At 39.2% G+C, this 9301-nt stretch overlaps 1 long non-coding RNA gene across 1 annotated transcript; it reads left to right on the top strand.

The window, feature by feature from the left end:
• Positions 1-7114: 7114 nt before the first annotated feature.
• On the top strand, positions 7115-8784 carry LOC131624978 (uncharacterized). Its single transcript, XR_009290695.1, has 3 exons — positions 7115-7636; positions 7741-7926; positions 8677-8784. It is a non-coding gene; the product is annotated as an uncharacterized LOC131624978 (long non-coding RNA).
• The last annotated feature ends 517 nt before the right edge of the window (positions 8785-9301 follow it).

The raw sequence follows: 9301 nt of genomic DNA on the forward strand, positions 1-9301 counted from the left end.
AGCCTTGCTGGACTCATATGGTACAGGACCTGGTAAGTAAATGACTAACGGAGCAATTTCTGTCTTCCTGCTGTCATACTTGACTTGCATTGTTTAACTTGATTAATTTGAGGAGATACGGTAAAGACTTCGTCATCTTCTCTATTGGAAAGAACTGTAATGGTATTTTCATCCATTAGTTTCTGAATGTCGTTACGAACGCGCAAACATCCTCGTGAATTTCTTCGACAGATTCGGCATCTACTGTAAGGATGGAAATCCGTTCCAAAGTAGGCAAGTCCATTTAAAGTCTTATGGAACCTGACTACCGATCCTTCGAGGTCTTCAACTTTGTAGATTTTGTATTCTCCTGGACATCCTTGAACCATGTTGATGTCGTACTCAGTTTTGACTCGGATGTGTTGGATCCATCCTAAGTCCATTTGTTCTTGTAATGCAGCTTGAACTACAGCACATCCCTGATTATTCTTTGGACAAATTTCACATGTGAAGTAGTTGTGAGGTGGCACATGGCCGTATCCAGCTTGTCTAGCATGCATCTTGACGAGATTTCCCCTATCTGACGAATGTCGTAGATTTGAATGATGTTGGGGTGTTGATCTATCAGATTCACTGAAGCTTCTTTATGTTGCGGCAAAGGATTTTCTTGGACGTTAGGATTAGTATCTTTGAAGGATAGCATTCCACTCTTCACTAATCTTTGAACGTCAGTCTTAAAAGGGAGACAATTCTCAATGTTGTGACCTGGTGCCCCTTGATGATAGGGACAAGATTGGTCAGCCTTGAACGATGGTGAAGAAATTTTTGCCGGATTTGGAGGACTCCTTGTCTGAATGAGTCCTTTTGCCAGTAATGTTGGAAACAATTCCGCATACGGTATTGGTACGGGTTCAAAGGCAGGATACCTTGAAACCCGATTGTTGTAATTTGGAGGTCGAACCTGCTGCTGAGGTTGTTGTGACCTTTGTTGAAATGGTTGTTGAGAAACTTGAGGTTGATAAGCTGGCGCTGAGTTAACAATCGGAGTTATTGTAGTAACTTGAGGTGGAAATTTCTTCTTAGCTTAGTGCAAGACATTGCTGACATCTTGATCCTTTTTCTTTTGGAAAGAACTTCCGTACTTTCTAGGACCAATAGAAGATTCTGGTTCTTTGTTCAAGCGTCCTTCTCGAACTGCTTCTTCTAAACGTACGCCCATGTTTACCATCTCGGTAAAGTCACTTGGAGCACTGGCGACCATTCGCCCGTAGTAAAATGGACTCAAAGTCTTGAGATAAATTTTTGTCATTTCTTTCTCTTCAAGTGGAGGACAAATTTGAGCAGCAACTTCACGCCATCTCTGAGCGTATTCCTTGAAGCTTTCTCTATCCTTTTGAGTCATGGCCCTGAGTTGATCTCTGTCGGGAGCCATATCCAGATTGTACTTATACTGGTTGAATGCTCTGACGTGTACCCATTGAAGGTAAGGATCCAGGGAGATGCAAAGATGTTTTCCTAATAATCTTCTCCCTTTTGTGTGAACAAGACGCCAGGCTTGTACAATTTCCTTCTTCAGCATGTTTCCATGATCGTCGATGTTCTTGAAGAACAGACCTTCCAATTGAATACTACTTGGTATATTTTTCATGGGATAGCCGTATTGACGACGGGCTAAAGCTGGATTATAACTGATTCCTCCCTTAGTTCCAATAAGGGGTACGTTGGGATAACTTCCACAACTGAAGATGATCTTGGTTTCGTTGTTGTCAGGACTACACCAATCAATGTCTGTATGAGTGAAGGACATGATTTTCTGTGACCAGTTAAGGCCATCCCTCATATTCCAGAAAGTGCTAGACTTTGGCAAGTGTGAGACGAACCATTCGTATAACAACGGTACGCAGCATGTGATTAATCCTCCTCGCTGCAGGTTTCTTGAATGCACAGAGTGGTAAGCATCCGCAAGCAAGGTTGGAACTGGATTTCCAATCAAGAAGATCTTAATTGTGTTGATGTCGACGAAGTTGTCAATGTTCAGAAACAAAAACAACTGTAGATAAGCAATGCCAAGATTTCCTCAAAAGCACTCATATCTTGGATGCTGACGAAGTACCGAGCTTGATCTAACAAGAACTTGGAGGGTAATCCTTGAATTCCTCCTTTACTCACCATATGAGTTCTGATGTCGACTACGTTCAAGGGAGTAGTTGCAGCAATGATAATGTCGTCAGGATTCTTTTCCAAACCGGAGTATGGATTTTGCGCGTACACGGGTATTCCAACCAGACGAGAGTACTCCTCTAACGTAGGCATGAGTTTATAATCTGGAAAGGTGAAGCAGTGATACGTTGGATCGTAAAACTGTACCAATGTGGGAAGAATCTCATCCACAATGTTAGTGTTGAGAAGAGGCAGAAGTTTTCCATACTTCTCCTTGAAAGCCTGGGGGTTGACCACCAGTTTTCCTAGCTTTTCCAATTCCTCTACCTTAGGAATATTGAAGGTGTATTTCCTAGCTCTCTTTCTTCCGTAATCCATGGTATAGATCCTTAAGTCCTTTCCCCGTTTCACTCTTTCTATGAAGTTCAAAACGTTCGTTATTTAGTTTCCTTGAAAAACGACTCGAAAAAGACTCGTTTGTTTTTTATTATTATGATGAATGCATGAATGCACACACAAGAATTTTTAAACAAACATGGCGTAGAAGGGTATAGTGGTCATGGAGTCACAACGCAAACCTCGCCCCAGGGTAAACTAAGGATAAGGATTTTTGTACCTGTAGAACGGGTTCTAGGGGTCTCAGAGCTTTTGCTCAATCTTAAAGATACGTTGATTGGTATCTATAAGAGAGTTTTCTCTGAGTGTAGTATCTGCGTGACAATTACTTCCGTAATCACCGCTCTACGTCCTAAGAAAGGCTTTAAGTGGGTTTAATGTGTTTCTAGGTCCTCCTGGTACAAATCAGTCTCGGAATGCATTGGCGCAGTTAATCACAACCAGCCAGGCAAATCCCAAGAGTAGATTTGGGAACCAAGATTAGAGGGCCTTCACCGAGAAGACATCCTCCATCCTATCGTATGTTGCACTCAAATCCGGGTATAGGATTTCTCACCACAAGGGGGAATCAAGCCCTTTCCCGATACAGAAAAAACAAATTAAACAAGTATATTTGCAACAATCACATGAAAAGACACAGAGGTTAGGCAGGATCTCTCTTGTTTGAGGGGGAATTTGGCATCCCTAATTCCTCATTGGGGGCTGGACCAGCACAGGTCAACCATTGGTTTGGATGAAAAACCAAGGTTATTACTCTCCCCATCAGAGTCGCCATTTTTTGGTGGGTGTCGTTTTCTTTACCTCCCTGTTTCACTTGGGAGGACGACACGCTAGACCCTTCACGCGAAATTTGGAAGGAGAATGCGCCCGTGGCGGGATGAATTTTGTTTCAGTTCTTCCTACGATATCACACGAACTTTTTAATTATCCTACGAATAGGAAAGGGGAAAAAGATCTCAAATAAACCCTAGGAGTTTGCTAAGTGTGGGGATTCACCTAGACTAGAAATTATGGAGTCCGGGAGGTCAGTTATACATAGGGAAGAGTTTAAGCACCCTACATATCCGTAGTACTCTACGGGAACCTTCTCTGTGTCTATGTGTTTGTGTTTGTTGGTTATTATTGGGAAAGTTTCTCCTTTGTGTTAGGAGAAGGAATTGAATTGAATTAAAAGAAAGACAGACTGACTATTTTTGATATTTTATTAGCTCGCTGAGATTCCTTGTGAAACTCATGCCTACATATCCCTAATGGAAGTCAGAGCTTTTTGTAGTTCTGAGAACTAATTAGGGAAATTAATTATTTTTGGTGCCTTGCTTAAAGCTCAAGGTTGAAGCTTGAATTAAATCTCTGTTTACGGTAAAGAGACATGAAATCATCTTTACAGAGAGGTATTTCTACGATTCCACCACAAACATTAAAAGAGTGACAGAATAACTGAATTCATTTCATTCAAGAGGGGGACCTTACTTGCGTATTTGCAAGTATACCAGTCAACTGCGTCTTGAATGAAAGAAAAGGTGCTCAACCAAATTAGGGAAAGTTACCACATGCCTGGGTTTACTGACAGAGCATGCCTTTCAAAATCCGAAATGGGAGACTGATTAAAATTAAAATGTAATGTAATGTTTGTTTGTTTGAATGTGGTGAGATAGGAGAAAGATCTCTCTATAGAGATAAGCTATATCTATCTACTGTATAAAAGATTTGACTTTAGCTGGCTTGTATGAGGCCCAAGCTTGAGGCTTTTTGATTGATTGATTTTATTGACTCTGGGAGATGACTCCACTGGGGATTAACTAAAGGAAATATGTGTTATGTACAAAGCCCAGATTTGAGGCTGACTCTAGTTGGAGAGTGTTTATTTGATGGATTTTATTTTTGATGTACTGTACAAAGCCTAGAATTGTGGCTGACTCTTAATCGGGGAATATGTTATTTTCTGCCTTGTATGAAGCCCAAGGTTATGGCTACTCTGGCTAGGGAAAACATTGTTTTCTGCCTTGTACAAAGCCCAAGGTTGTGGTTGACTGTTTGAGGAAACTGAGTATGGATGACTCTATGGGGAAAAGATCCTATAGGGTAGGAATCTTTGACACAGGAAATGTGGTTTATCTGCCTTGTACAAAGCCCAAGGTTGTGGCTACTTGATGATGAAGGACTCACTGGGGAGACTCTATTATCTGCCTTGTACAAAGCCCAAGGTTGTGGCTGACTTTCTAAGGGAATACCTATGAGTATGGTTTTGACTCTAAGAGGAGTATGTGCCTTGTACAAAGCCCAAGGTTGAGGATGACTTTTTAATGAAGAAAGATCTACCAGTGTGGGTACTTTTGACTCAGAGGGGATTATTCTGTTGAGGATTACCCTAAAGGTTGACCCTACTGAGGATTGTGCTTTTGTTGAATGAAAGACCCAGGTTGGGAGATTGACTCTACTGGGGAATTTATTTGGATGATTGACCTAAATTAGACTCTACTGAGGACTTGACTTTGACTGAGATTGACTTTAAGTGAGATTTATCTTTTAAAAGTTGAATTTTTGGAAGCTAACCCTTTCCAGGGAATTATGACTTTAGAAGAACTGATTTTGGAGGCTGACCCTTGTCGCACGCTCGCGAAAATCAGACAGAGTCGCCACCAATATATTTATCCCAAAGAGGGAAAGGAATATCAGAAAACCTAGGATGAATAAGAACGAGGTCTTACGACCAAAGATCGGGTAAGAAGTCGGTTACGCGAGGGGAAGGTACTAGCACCCCTCGCGTCTGTGGTACTCCACAGGATCCACTTATGTTTGTTCTATTCTAAGGGTGTGTAAATCTAAAGCTTAATTGCTAAGGGAATGCATGCAAATGAAAGAAGAAGAAACACGGGGAAAATAAGGTTTATAAATAGTTGTGCTCGCTTAGGCCCCGCGACCTTATGCCTACGTATCCTTTTCAGGAATCAGAGCACCGTAGTTCGGCTCACATGTTTTTGTTTGTTTTTGTGTTTTTTAGTTGAACAGTTACATTCGCACTCCGCTGCTCGACCTCTGGAGTCTTAAGCTGGGAATGGAGCGGAAATAACGTGTCCGATTAGGAGAAAGAATGCCCTGAAGGCAAGAGAAAGAATGCCTCGGAGGCAAGAAAGAGAAGAGAGAAAGTTGGTTTGTGTTTTTTATGTAACTTCATGATGAACAAAACCCAATACAAGGCTTCGCACCACTTCATTACTTTGTTTAGGTCTGAGCCTTTATTAAGTGTTTTAAATGTTTTTGGTTGAGTGTTTTTTAAGGGAATTTACTTCGCGATTCGAATCACATAAAAATGCATAATGATCGAGAAGCAGATTAGGGAATGAATCCCACTCACTTCTATCCCATTATGTAATGTTCAAGAAACAGATTAGGGAATGAATCCCACTCATTTCTATCCCATTAGTTAATGTTCGAGAAACAGATTAGGGAATGAATCCCACTCATTTCTCTCCCATTAAGTAGTGACCGAGAAACAGATTAGGGAATGAATCCCACTCATTTCTATGCCACTAAGTGATTGAGAAACAGATTAGGGAATGAATCCCACTCATTTCTCTATCACTTTCTTAATGTGATTCGTATCTCTATTTGTTAATGTTTTAATGTTGAAAGAGAAAAAGGAGAAGAAAACTAGCTTAAGATGAATAACTAGCCTAAGTGTTTAAAAGGGAATTTCTAGATCCTAATGTTATCATGGTTTCTACCTAAAGTTAGGAATAAATGAACGAAATTACAAGCACAAGCAAAGATCAAAATTACAAGTAAAATTTACAAGTAAACAATGATAAAAAATTAGTGCAAAAATGACTAAAAGAATGACTTGAAATATGGTACAAAACATGGAAGCAAATGATGCAAAATATAGTACAAAAATCGAATTAAAATACTATTATTTTTATGTTGATTTTTATGAAGGAAATTGAATTACAAATCAAGTAAAAGACTAAAACAAAATAGCCTAAACTACTATTTTTAGTGGTTATTTTTTATATGCCGAAAATTGGATTAAAGGCCTAAAATTGATAGTGAAGAACTAGTGATTCAATTGTTAGGAAAAAATGGTAAAAATCTAATTAAACCTAAGTTTATTAATTAAACAAAATATGAACAGGGGGTGCAAACTGATTTTATGGGTGCAGCATACATAGTGAAGGCGCTGGGCCCAAGGGTGTCGGCCCAAGCTTGTTACTGTTTCTTTTTTTATTCACAGACTTTTATTCTATGCCAAAAATGGTGGTGCGTGGGCCTCATAGGGGTGAACTTAGCAACAAAACTTGCCCAAGAATTTGGTTTCGGTCCAGCTTGATCCAGATTTTCATTATTATTCAGATTAATATGATTCAAAAGTTAATCCTAATTAATATCCATTAACCATATTAAACCCATATTAACTAAACTTTATATTAATTAATCCTCCATCTAAACTTAGGTTAATTAATATATTCAGATTAAATTAAAAAAGGGAAATTGAAATCAAAGGAGAATTTAGGGTTACTTGGTGTGAGATGCTTGAGTTTCCACGTTCTTCTTCTTCTCGCGAGCAACAGCGGCGTGCGATTTCTCCCTCTCCGGCGAACCTCTGTTCGCCGTCGTAAACCACACTATGACCTCACCGATCTACTCTCTCCATTCAAACTTCCGCCTCTGATTTCATCTCTCTGATGTTCATCGGTGTCGCTCCGACGGCGCTTCAAATGTAACGGCGATGAACGAAGTTCCGCGGCTCCGTATTCAGATATGCTCGTCTCGTCTCATCCTCTTATCTTTTACCTTCTGTTATTGATGGCGATGATGTTATGGTAGTTGTTGTTGATTGTAGGAGATTGTTGAAGTTTTTCTCGATTCAGTGATGATAGCGAGGTGTTGTTGTTGTTGTGATTGAAGAATGATCGATGATGAAGGTTGAAATGAGATTGAAGAGGTTTCTTGATTCTGAATTTTTGTTACGATTTTCTGCAGGTTATCAATGGAGAGTGGAGACGGATGAATCGACGATGATGATATTGAAGGTTGATGGGGATGAAGCTGAATGGAGCCTATTGAAGCTGAGAAGATGGAAGATGATAGAGGGTGATTAGAGGTGAGTTCTCTGTTATGAATTCTTATTCTTTTCTGTTATCCTCCTCCTCTGAATTCTATTATGCTTTTCTGCTAGCTTCTTTTCTGATGATTATTGGGTTGAAGTGTGTAGAAGATGTGTGATAAAGAGAAGGAGAATGATGAATTGAAGAAGAAGATTGAAGAATGGAAGGGGAGAAAGAGTGAAGAGGTTCTGCAAGGGTGAGAAGTGAAGAATGGCTCAGGGATTTGAAGGATGAATCCAGAGGGAACTGAATCAGCGATGAAGCTCTATTATATATAGAGTTTCAGGTTTGAATTCCCCTCTCACTTTTCTGTTAAATCTCAGTTAAATAATTCTGTTAGTTTCTCATTGTTCTGTTGCAGACTGTTAGCAGGTTGGTTATAGGTAGTTATAATTGGTTATATTGTGTTATAGCTTGTTAGGATTAGTTAGTAACTATACTAGGTTGTTAGAGGTTGTTAGAAGTTTGTTATAACTGTTAGAAAAACTAGAAGTTAGTTAGGTTTTGGTTATATGTGGTTTGGGAATTCTGTTAGGAATTGGTTGAGTCAGTTAGAAAAGTTTGTTATTGGTTAGAAGCCAAAGAAAAGATTAACTCAGAACTATTAGTAATTGTAAGGAAGGTTAGAGATTGGAAATGTGGTGGTTAAGAAAGGGTTAGGGGTTAGTTAGGAGATTCTTTTTTTAGTTAATTCTGTTGGAGGGTTAATTGGGGTTTGAATTTGTTATGTGATTTTTTGTGATAGGCAGCAAGTTCGCAGGTGGTGGTGAAAGCTAGTTACACTCTGTTTGTAGTTAGAGTTTAGCAAAACTGTGAGAATTGGTTTGGAATGAGAGTTATGAATCTCTGTTTGGAATATATGCTGAATGGGACAGTTTGATAGGTGTTTGAATTTGTGATAATGATGCTGTAGGTTCTTCCCCTTTTTTTTGGTTTGAATAGGTTATGTAGGAATGGTGGTGTTGTAGTGTATGGTTGTATGGGTTTTCGGTTTGGAATATGTACTGTATGCGAACTTTGGCTTTTCTTTTTGCAGGACTGTGTTGGCATCCTGAACGGGGTCACCTGAAGAATGAAATATGGGAATGGTTTGCAGAACTGAAGAGAGAGAAGTCAATGACAAGCAAAAGTCAACAAATGGGAATTGCATTTTTTTTTTGTATAGATTTGTGTGTATTCCCTTTGTAATGGATTTGTAGATGGAATGGTATTTGGATATGAAGTGACTTTCTCATTTGAATTTCTTGCCTTCTTTTGAATCAATAACATAACACCTTTTGAATGATGAATAACATGAAGCTCCAATATAATTGTAGCCAAAATTCAAGCTTTCAAAGTTATCTTTGGTTGGAAGTTAATGTTGTGACCAATACATCTTGGACTCACCGTGATATGGTTCTTCACCGTGATATGGTTCTTGAAACATCCATAAGTTAACAAAACTCTTTAATTATTCAAACCTTAAAAGTTCCACGTAAAACCTGATACATGCCTTAAATGACGGTAAGTGCCCCAAATGAATAAAAACCCATGATGACCATAAGCCATATTCTAAGATTCATATGACAATCCCAAGCATGTAGTAAACTTCAAAATCTTCAACCGAACAAGTCTGCATAGTGTATGAACCCTACTTATTGTGGAACCTCAAATCCTCCCAC

The sequence above is a fragment of the Vicia villosa genome, unplaced genomic scaffold (assembly GCF_029867415.1).
Source record: "Vicia villosa cultivar HV-30 ecotype Madison, WI unplaced genomic scaffold, Vvil1.0 ctg.000177F_1_1, whole genome shotgun sequence".
Taxonomy (NCBI): Eukaryota; Viridiplantae; Streptophyta; class Magnoliopsida; order Fabales; family Fabaceae; genus Vicia; species Vicia villosa.